The sequence below is a fragment of the Colletotrichum graminicola genome, assembly GCF_000149035.1.
Source record: "Colletotrichum graminicola M1.001 genomic scaffold supercont1.112, whole genome shotgun sequence".
Lineage (NCBI taxonomy): Eukaryota > Fungi > Ascomycota > Sordariomycetes > Glomerellales > Glomerellaceae > Colletotrichum > Colletotrichum graminicola.
The window spans coordinates 111,066-121,651 of NW_007361116.1; the positions used below are offsets into that span (position 1 = coordinate 111,066).

A 10,586-nucleotide genomic window follows, 5' to 3' on the forward strand; every position below is an offset into this window, starting at 1 on the left:
ATATACCTTATATTACTTTACTTTCTTTTTCCTCTTTACTATTCTACTTCCTTTCTCTAGTGTATACCTAATAAAAAAAAACCTCCCCTCTAAAAATAAGATACCTACCTAGTATCTAATAAGAAACTTATTTTTTAGTACCTTATTTTACCTTTTTAAGAAGGTTCCCTTATATATATAGGACCTAAGAGACTACTTATACTCTATTACACCGCCTTATACCTAACCTATATTTCCTAATTAATTCCCCCTAGGCACTTTCTTTTCTAGGGTACCTTTTCCTACTAAGGGGCCCTTCTTTTTGTTAGTAGGAGGCCTCCCTAGGGTACCTTTTCTACCTAGAGCCCCTTCTAGGGTACCTTTTTCCCTTTCTAGGGTAACTCTAGTCTATACACCTAGCCGCCCTCCTGCCCCCCTAGGGCACTTAGGCTCTTATAAGCGGCACTTGACCTCTGGTATCCTTTTCTAGGGTACCTTTTTTGTTCACATAAGACTTAGCCGCACCGGAACGCCGGCGCGGCCTCGCTTATTCTCCTAACCGTCTAGTTACCTTGCGCTCTCCTAGCTAGAGGCCGTTAAAGTTTATAAGGAAATTAAGGCAAAGGAGGGCTTACCCTTAGCAGATCGTAATAACAAGGCTACTCTACTGCTTACAGGACCCTTTTACATATCTAAGTTATCTGCAAAGGATTTAACCCTGCTTATGCTAAAATTATAATTCGTAAAATACTACTACTTACTTTAAAAGCAGTAAAGGAATTGCCTGCTAAGACGCTAAGCTAAAGCCTATTTATGTCTGTCTATACGTGCAGGAAGTATCGTTACGTTCTAGTATAGATTCTAACTTAGAGGCGTTTAGCTATTATCTAGCAGATAGTAGCGTTATAGCACTACCTAGTTAGACAGCTATAAAAACTAATTATCTAAATAAGTAGTTCCTCTTGTACTAAGCTTAATTACTATTATAACAAGGTTATTAGTAAGGTAAAACTAACCTATCTTATAACAGTCTAAACCTAGCTTATGTTCCTTATTAGTAGGTAAACAATCTAACGCTTACTAAATTCTGCTTTAGTATAATAAGAAGAGCTAATATTAAAGGATTAAAAAGCAACGTCGCTATAAACGCTTAGCTGCCACAAGCTAGTTATCCCTATAGTAACTTTTCTAGCACCTCTAGCCTTAAATTTCAAGGGACTAAAGGATTAATAGGCCACACTTTTATAGTTTATATTTACACTAAAAATCAAAATTAAGGGGACTTTTACCCTTTTGTTCTACTAGAGATTTCTATTCTCTATAAGCCCCCCTTAGGACACCTACGTTATAGTTTAATAGATATGCCGCCCTAGCTAAACTCCCTACCTAATAATGTCTTTAACCTAGGTTAGCCTGTAAAGGACCTTAAAACCAGAAGTTAGACATAAATCTAGCCCTGCTTTATTAAATAAGTAAAAAAACAATAGGAGTAGTAGTATTTCACTAGCGCTCAAGCTCCTACCTATTCTACACCTCCTATATCTTTTTATAATATTAAACTAGAGTCAAGCTTAACAGGGTCTTCTTTCCCTACTAATTCTACTAAGCCTATTCCCTTAGCTATAGTTTTGCTAAATAGTAGATAGGGACAGTAGGAATCTTGTTAATCTATTTATACGTATTACTAATTAGATAATAAGGTATTTAGCTACCTTAAGAGAGTTATAGTTACTCCTGCTATTTACCTACGCTTAGTTAAATTACTTTACTTTAATATTTAGAGCACTAAGTAGAAATTATATTACGTTAACACCACTTTCTAGCTATTATAATACTATGTTTTAATTAGATAGTTAGATTCCCCTTATCTATACTAGTTCTAAGTTAGTTATTAATTATACGCCAGACAGCTAAAGCCTGCTAAAGGCGTTAGAACCTAAATACTAGAAGCCTCTAGCCAGTTACCTAGCTAGTGGCGACCTACTCCCAGGCCGTCCGCCTAAAGCCTAACGTACCTAACCCTTAGAGCTAATCCTTATCCTAAAGTTATAGATCTGTTTTGCTAACTTCTCTTATCTATATTATTCTATTAACTAGAGGCTATTTACCTTAGAGACCTACTGCAGTTATAAGTATAACCTAGCGTAAGAATTATTCCTTCCTGCAGATTTTTAAGAGACGTTAAGAGCACACTAGACCTAACAGAAGTGCTAGGCTCTTCTAGCTGTTAAACCCTAGCTCTAGACAAACTAATTTTAAGGTAATAAACTGTTAAGAAGAAAAGAGAACTCTGCCTAGGGCCCCCGCCGTTATCTCCACGTTTAGTTACGTTGCTACGTAAAACCCATATCTAGGTGCCAGAATATTAACTAGCTTCCCTTTTGCTATACAGGGCATAAGTACCCCTTTAAAACAGAACTTCCCTATAGCTTAGGATTAACTAACCTATATCTAACTGCTATTTATATAGAACCTTTCCCTACTTTAGTCCTTTAAGTTCTTATTAAAGTATTTACTACTACTACTAAGATTTACACTAGAGGCTGTTCTACTTAGGCTTACGCCCTAGGCTTTATTACTAACCTCTACGTCTGCCTACTCCTTAGCGTATTATTTCTACACTAAGGGTAAGGTATAGGTAAGTTACTTAAGCGCCATCTATTTTTAGGGCTAGTATATTTAGTAGGTAAGTTATTATATAGTCCTTAGCGGATTCTGACTTCTATAGCCACTATCTTACTGTTAAGATGTACTAACACCTTTTGTAGTGTCTAATAAGTAACTACTTTAGCACCTTAACCTCGCGTTTAGTTTATCCTGTATCGCTAGTTCTGCTTACTAAAAATAGCCTACTAGTGTTAATATATTTAAATACCTACGTTTAATTAAGTAATAAGGGCTTCTTATATATTTAAAGTTTAAGAATAGATAAAGGCTATATAGCGCCTCTAAGTCCCTAATTATTTACTTTACCTTATAAAACTAAGTTTAATACTACTATCCTAAGGGAAACTTTAGCAGAAACTAGCTACTAGAAGGTTTAATTAGTCTTTTGCCCCTATACGTATATTTAACAATTAATTTACATGTTAGAACTGCTATAAGCCTCTACTAGAGTTTCCTCTAGCTTTACCCTATATACGTATAGTTTACCTTCTTTTAGGTCTAACCCTATATGCTCTTACTTAAATCTATCTAAGAACATTAGGATTGGTCGATAATACGCTAAAGCTCTCACCTGCGTTCACTTTTATTACGTATAGGGGTTTAACACCTAAACACTTACATATAAGGTTAACTCCTTGGTCTATGTTTTAAGACAGGTCGCTAATAACTATTACGCTAGCATCCTTACGAACGCGTACCTTAGCCTGCTAAAGGGTATTATATAAGGGGCTATAACACTCCCTAAAGAGAGCTACGTTCCCTAAGCTTTTGTCCCTAACGGCAAGCTAATGCTAGCCTGTGCTAGTAAAGTGCCCTAGCTATAAGAGCTAGGTGATTTACTAGGCGTAAGTCTAGTCATAAGCGCTTCCCTTTTAATAATTTTACATACTGTTTAACCCTCTTTTTGAAGTGCTTTTTATCTTTTAATTACTCTACTTATACGCTATTAGTCTCTAGCTAATATTTAGCTTTAGAAGAAATATACCTCCTATTTTAAGCAGTATTCCTAAACTACTTAACTTATTAAAGGAGCTTTATAGAGGCTTAGTGTCTAACTATATAGGGCTCTTACCCTCTATAGCGTCCTGTTCTAGGGAACTTAGAAGGCACTACGCTAAAAGCATCCTCTACAAATTATAACTTAGGCCTAGGGCTAGATTTTAAATTTAAGCTGTTACCGCTTTACTTGCTGTTACTAGGGCAATCCCTATTAGTTTCTTTTCCTCTGCTTATTAATATACTTAAGTTTAGTAGGTATTCCTACCTAATCTAAGGTTAACTAGTTAAAAAGTTAGGGGTTTTATAGCAAGAGTCCCTCTAGATCCTAATACAAGACGTTAGTTACTACGTAAAGGAGGCTTTAGAAGGGTCTGCCACTACCTTTAAGGGCCTATAACGTACGCTGTAGGGCCCTAACACTAAGCAGAGCTTAAGGGTTAAAATAACGCTTAAACAGGTATACCTACTAAAATACTAGCAGGCGTAATATACGTTTAAAGATTTAATAATTTACTAAATTCTATAATTTATATTACTTATTATATTTTGCTACGTTCTTTATTAATACTAGAACTAAGAGATCTGTTATTAAAAGTTTTAATTATTTACTTATACTACTTAGAAGAGACGTTATTAAATTAGAGTTTAGTTATCCTCTAGCAGGCGCCGAGCCTTGCAGTAGGGCCTGGCCAGGAGGGCGTCCCCTAAAGAGGGGACCCCCTAACCTACTAAAGTAACAGTTAGGTATATTTATAAAGGGTTATAAAGCAGTAACTTAGTAATAATCCCTCCACTAGTTTACTAATAGAGACCTTATTACGACTTTTACTTCCTCTAAATAACTAAGTTTAGATAACTTTCTAGCCTTAAGTGGTAGTTACCTACCTCTCTAGGCTAGTCTAAAAGCCTTACTAAGCTATTTAATTAGTAGTAGTAACAGGCAGTGTATATAAAAGGTAGAGACGTAATTAACGTAAGCTAATAACTTGCGCTTACTAGGGATTCCTTATTAAAGAGCAATAATTATAATGCTTTATCCCTAGCACGACGGAGTTTAATAAGATTACCTAGGCCTTCCGGCCAAGGGAGTACTTACTGGCTCTGTTAGTGTAACGTGCGTGCGGCCTAGAACATCTAAGGGCATTATAGACCTGTTATTACCTTGCACTTCTATTAGCTTAAGCTAATAGTCCCTCTAAGAAGCTAGCGTACTACTAAAGTAATACAGGCTATTTAGCAGGTTAAGGTCTTGTTTATTATTATAATTAAGCAGATAAATCACTCCACTAACTAAGAACAGCTATACACTACTACCTACAAAATTAAGAAAGAGCTCTTAATCTATTAATCCTTATTATATCTAGACCTAGTAAGTTTCCCTATGTTAAGTTAAATTAAGCTACAGGCTCTACCCCTAGTGGTGCCCTTCTGTTAATTTCTTTAAGTTTCAGCCTTACGACTATACTCCCCCTAGAGCCTAAGCACTTTAATTTCTTGTAAGGTGCTAAATAAGTTAAAAAATAACATTATCTAATCCCTAGTTAGTATAGTTTATAGTTAAGACTATAACAGTATCTAATTATCTTTAATCCCCTAACTTTTATTCCTAATAAATAAAAACATCCTTAGTAAATACTTTTATAGTAGTTAGTCTTTAATAAATCTAAGAATTTTACCTCTAATAATTAAATACTAATGCCCCTAACTGTCCCTATTAATTATTACAGTAGTCCTAGAAACTAATAAAATAGAACTACACGTCCTATTCTATTATTCTATACTAATATATTTAAGTATAGGCCTGCCTAAAGCACTCTAATTTTTTTAAAGTAAAAGTCCTACTTCCCTAGCACACCTAGTAAAGGGCATATGGTTCTGCAGAGGGAAAGGCCTAGCTAGACTAGTGCACGCGGTGAGGTAGACTAGCTAGCTAGGCCTAAGGTTCTACTACAAGCTTTTTAACTATAACAACTTTAATATACGCTATTAAAGCTAGAATTACTATAGCTGCTAGCACCAGACTTACCCTCTAATTATTCCTTATTAAGGGATTTAAATTATACTTATTCTAATTATAAGACCTAAAAGAGCCCTATATTAGTATTTATTGTCACTACCTCCCTATGTCAGGATTAGGTAATTTACGCACCTGCTGCCTTCCTTAGATATAGTAGCCGTTTCTTAGGCTCCTTCTCTAGGGTCAAGCCCTAACCCTCTGTTACCTGTTATAACTATACTAGAACACTACTCTAGTATTAAAAGTTAATAGGGAAGAAATTTAAATAAACTATTGCTAGCGTAAGGCTATATGATTTAAGAAGTTATTATAAATCACTAGTAAGCCCTAAAGGGCATTGGTTTTTAATCTAATAAATACACCTCTTTATAAGTTAGGGTTTTTAGTATATATTAGCTCTAGAATTACTATAGTTATCTATATAGTAAGGTACTATTAAATAAATAATAACTTATATAATAAGCTATTTACAGTTTCACTATATAATTGCTTATACTTAGACATATATAGCTTAATCTTTAAGATAAGTATATAACTACTAGTAGAATTAACTAGGTAACTATTGTAACGCTAGGGTTAGCTATTAGCGCTGTAAGCAGCGCTAAAGAAGTTTAGTTACTAGTGTTGCTTGCGCTGCGTAAACAGCGCTTACGCCCTCCAGGACAGCCGTTTGGCTAGGCTAACGACGCCCTAGGAGGCTTCCACCTTCCCCCTCTAAATTCCCTAGAGCGCACCGTTCGCCGCGCTATGCCCTGTTAGGGGGTTGCGTGGCTTAGGGGCCCTAAGAGGAGAAACTGGCCCTGTAGCTTTAGCTATTTAGCGTCTATTGTAGGCGTTTTTCTCCTGTTACTCTATATAAGTGTAGCTAGCAGCTATCTATCTATAGAACCTATCCTTTAAGACTAGGGGCCTAAAGACCCCTAATCCCTCTAGGCAATCCTAGATTAGCGGTCTGCCTAGGCGGCCACTATAGTAGGAGGTAACTTCTACTATAAACTCCCCGCGACTGAGGACACTGCCCTTTAAGGCTGTTTAAGGAGACACTATGTAGTAGTCTTTAAGATATAGGACTAGTTACGCCGTATTTCTATAGCGTGCACCCGCTAAGGGGCAGAGTAGCTGCGCTATGCTGCCTGTTAGGGCCGCACTTACTCTCTTCTTATAGGCCTACTGACATCTTTTAGGCCCTTACCCTGCTCTACTAGGTTTTAGCCTAAAAAAACATTTCCTAAAAAAAAGATTTATATAGGAAAACAAAAAAATTGACTTATAGCTACTAAAACCTTATCTAATCCTGCACGCAGCCCTGTGGCATGCCCGTCGCGCGACCTCGCCGTCGCCATTACTAGTTAATTATAACTACCTAACCTCGCTATCGCCGTTGCTAGTTAATCGTAACCACCTAACCTTACTGTCGCTATTGCTAGTTAATTATAACCACCTAACCTCACTGTTGCCGTCGCTAGTTAATTGCCTACGCCTGCGTGCACCTGCGTGTACCGCCTTTTTCCTCTTCTAGGGTATCTTTTTTTTTTCTAGGGTACCTTTTTTCCTTTCTAGGGTGCCTTTTTTCTCTTCTAGGGTACCTTTTTCTACCTAACTTCCTACCACTATATCTAACGCTATAGGACCCTAACCGCCGCAGGCCTTACTGCTTTGTGACCGCCCTGGCGCCCTCTATAAGCCTGTCTTACTGGCCTAGCTGTTATATAACACCCCCCCGTCTAAACGCCAGTTTTTTAAACTTTAAGGCCGGTTTTCTTAGCCGCTATAGGGCCTACCTAGGGGTAAGGTAGTACACTCTACCTACTAGAAGGCGCCTTATAGCCTAGGGCTAGGTGTAAGAGGCCTAGGGCTAGGGCCGCTGTTAGGCACTTCCTCTTCTAGGGTACCCTTTTTCTTTTCTAAGGTACCTTTTTTTCTTTCTAAGGTACCTTTTTTAGCTTCTAGGGTACCTTTTTTTCTTTCTAGGGTACCTTTAGCTTCTAGGGTACCCTTTTTTTTTTCTAAGGTACCTTTTTTTTCTTTCTAGGGTACCTTTTTTAGCTTCTAGGGTACCTTTTTTTCTTCCTAGGGTACCTTTTCTTCCCCTTCTAGGGTACTGTTTTTCCCCTTTTAGGGTATCTTTTTTACCTAACTTCTTACTACTATATCTTACGCTATAAGGCCCCTACTACTATAGGCCTTTACTACTATAGGCCTTATAGCTTTATAACTACCCTAGCGCCCTCTATAAGCCTACCTTACTAGCCTACTTACTATATAACACTCCTATATCTAAACGCTAGTTTTTTAAACTTTAAGGCCGGTTCTTTTAGCCACAATAAGGCCTACCTATAGGTAGTATAGTACACTCTACTTACTAAAGGGTACTCTATAGCCTTATACTAGAAGTAGTAAGTCTAAAGCCTAGGTCTACCTAAGTAGACCTCTATATCTATAGTCTTTATTTAGTTTTACTTTTTAAAAGAAATATTCTTTATACTTTACTTTTTCTATATCTATTTATCTTTATATACCTTATATTACTTTACTTTCTTTTTCTTTTTTACTATTTTACTTCTTTTTTCTAGTGTATACCTAATAAAAAAAAACCTCCCCTCTAAAAATAAGATACCTACCTAGTATCTTAATAAGAAACTTATTTTTTAGTACCCTATTTTACCTTTTTAAGAAGGTTCCCTTATATATATAGGACCTAAAAGACTACTTATACTCTATTACACCGCCTTATACCTAACCTATATTTCCTAATTAATTCCCCTTAGGCACTTTCTTTTCTAGGGTACCTTTTCCTACTAAGGGGCCCTTCTTCCCGTCAGTAGGAGGCCTCCCTAGGGTACCTTTTCTACCTAGAGCCCCTTCTAGGGTACCTTTTTCTCTTTCCAGGGTAACTCTAGTCTATACACCTAGCCGCCCTCCTGCCCCCCTAGGGCACTTAGGCTCTTATAAGCGGCACTTAACCTCTAGTATCTTTTTCTAGGGTACCTTTTTTATTTACATAAGACTTAGCCGCACCGGAACGCCGGCGCGGCCTTGCTTATTCTCCTAACCGTCTAGTTACCTTGCGCTCTCCTAGCTAGAGGCCGTTAAAGTTTATAAGGAAATTAAGGCAAAGGAGGGCTTACCTTTAGCAGATTATAATAACAAGGCTACTCTACTACTTACAGGACCCTTTTATATATCTAAGTCGTCTGTAAAGGATTTAACCCCGCTTGTGCTAAAATTATAATTCGCAAAATACCACTACTTGCTTTAAGAGCAGTAGAGGAATTGCCTGCTAAGACGCTAAGCTAAAGCCTATTTATGTCTGTCTATACGTACAGGAAGTATCGTTACGTTCTAGTATAGATTCTAACTTAGAGGCGTTTAGCTATTATCTAGCAGATAGTAGCGTTATAGCACTACCTAGTTAGACAGCTATAAAAACTAATTATCTAAATAAGTAGTTCCTCTTGTACTAAGCTTAATTACTATTATAACAAGGTTATTAGTAAGGTAAAACTAACCTATCTTATAACAGTCTAAACCTAGCTTATGTTCCTTATTAGTAGGTAAACAATCTAACGCTTACTAAATTCTGCTTTAGTATAATAAGAAGAGCTAATATTAAAGGATTAAAAAGCAACGTCACTATAAACACTTAGCTACTATAAGCTAGTTATCCTTATAGTAACTTTTCTAGCACCTCTAGCCTTAAATTTTAAGGGACTAAAGGATTAATAGGCTACACTTTTATAGTTTGTATTTACACTAAAAATCAAAATTAAGAGGACTTTTACCTTTTTATTCTACTAGAGATTTCTATTCTCTATAAGCCCCCCTTAGGACACCTGCGTTATAGTTTAACAGATATACCGCCCTAGCTAAACTCCCTACCTAACAATATCTTTAACCTAGGTCGGCCTATAAAGGACCTTAAAACTAGAAGTTAGACGTAAATCTAGCCCTGCTTTATTAAATAAGTAAAAAAACAATAGAAGTAGTAGTATTTTACTAGCGCTAAAGCTCCTACCTATTCTACACCTCCTATATCTTTTTATAATATTAAACTAGAGTTAAGCTTAACAGGGTCTTCTTTCCCTACTAATTCTACTAAGCCTATTCCCTTAGCTGTAGTTTTACTAGATAGTAGATAAGGACAGTAGGAATCTTATTAATCTATTTATACGTATTACTAATTAGATAATAAGGTATTTAGCTACCTTAAGAGAGTTATAGTTACTCCTGCTATTTACCTACGCTTAGTTAAATTACTTTACTTTAATATTTAGAGCACTAAGTAGAAATTATATTACGTTAACACCACTTTCTAGCTATTATAATACTATGTTTTAATTAGATAGTTAGATTCCCCCTTGTCTATACTAGTTCTAAGTTAGTTATTAATTGTACGCCGGACGGCTAAAGCCTGCTAAAGGCGTTAGAACCTAGATACTAGAAGCCTCTAGCCAGTTACCTAGCTAGTGGCGACCTACTCCCAGGCCGTCCGCCTAAAGCCTAACGTACCTAACCCTTAGAGCTAATCCTTATCCTAAAGTTATAGATCTGTTTTGCTAACTTCTCTTATCTATATTATTCTATTAACTAGAGGCTATTTACCTTAGAGACCTACTGCAGTTATAAGTATAACCTAGCGTAAGAATTATTCCTTCCTGCAGATTTTTAAGAGACGTTAAGAGCACACTAGACCTAACAGAAGTGCTAGGCTCTTCCAGCCGTTAAACCCTAGCTCTAGACAAACTAATTTTAGGGTAATAGACCGTTAAGAAGAAAAGAGAACTCTGCCTAAGGCCCCTGCTATTGTCTCCGCGTTTAGTTACGTTGCCGCGCAAAACCCACATCTAGGTGCTGGAATATTAACCGGCTTCCCTTTTGCTATACCGGGCCTTCTTACCCCTTAAAACAGAACTTCCCTATAGCC

General features: G+C 36.8%; 2 non-coding genes across 2 annotated transcripts; both read right to left on the reverse strand.

The window, feature by feature from the left end:
* Nucleotides 1–743: 743 nt before the first annotated feature.
* On the reverse strand, nt 744–4,241 carry GLRG_12551. The gene has a single exon (XR_001139488.1). It is a non-coding gene; the product is annotated as a 28S ribosomal RNA (ribosomal RNA).
* A 183-nt stretch (nt 4,242–4,424) lies between these two features.
* On the reverse strand, nt 4,425–6,219 carry GLRG_12552. Its single transcript, XR_001139489.1, has one exon. It is a non-coding gene; the product is annotated as an 18S ribosomal RNA (ribosomal RNA).
* Nucleotides 6,220–10,586: the final 4,367 nt, after the last annotated feature.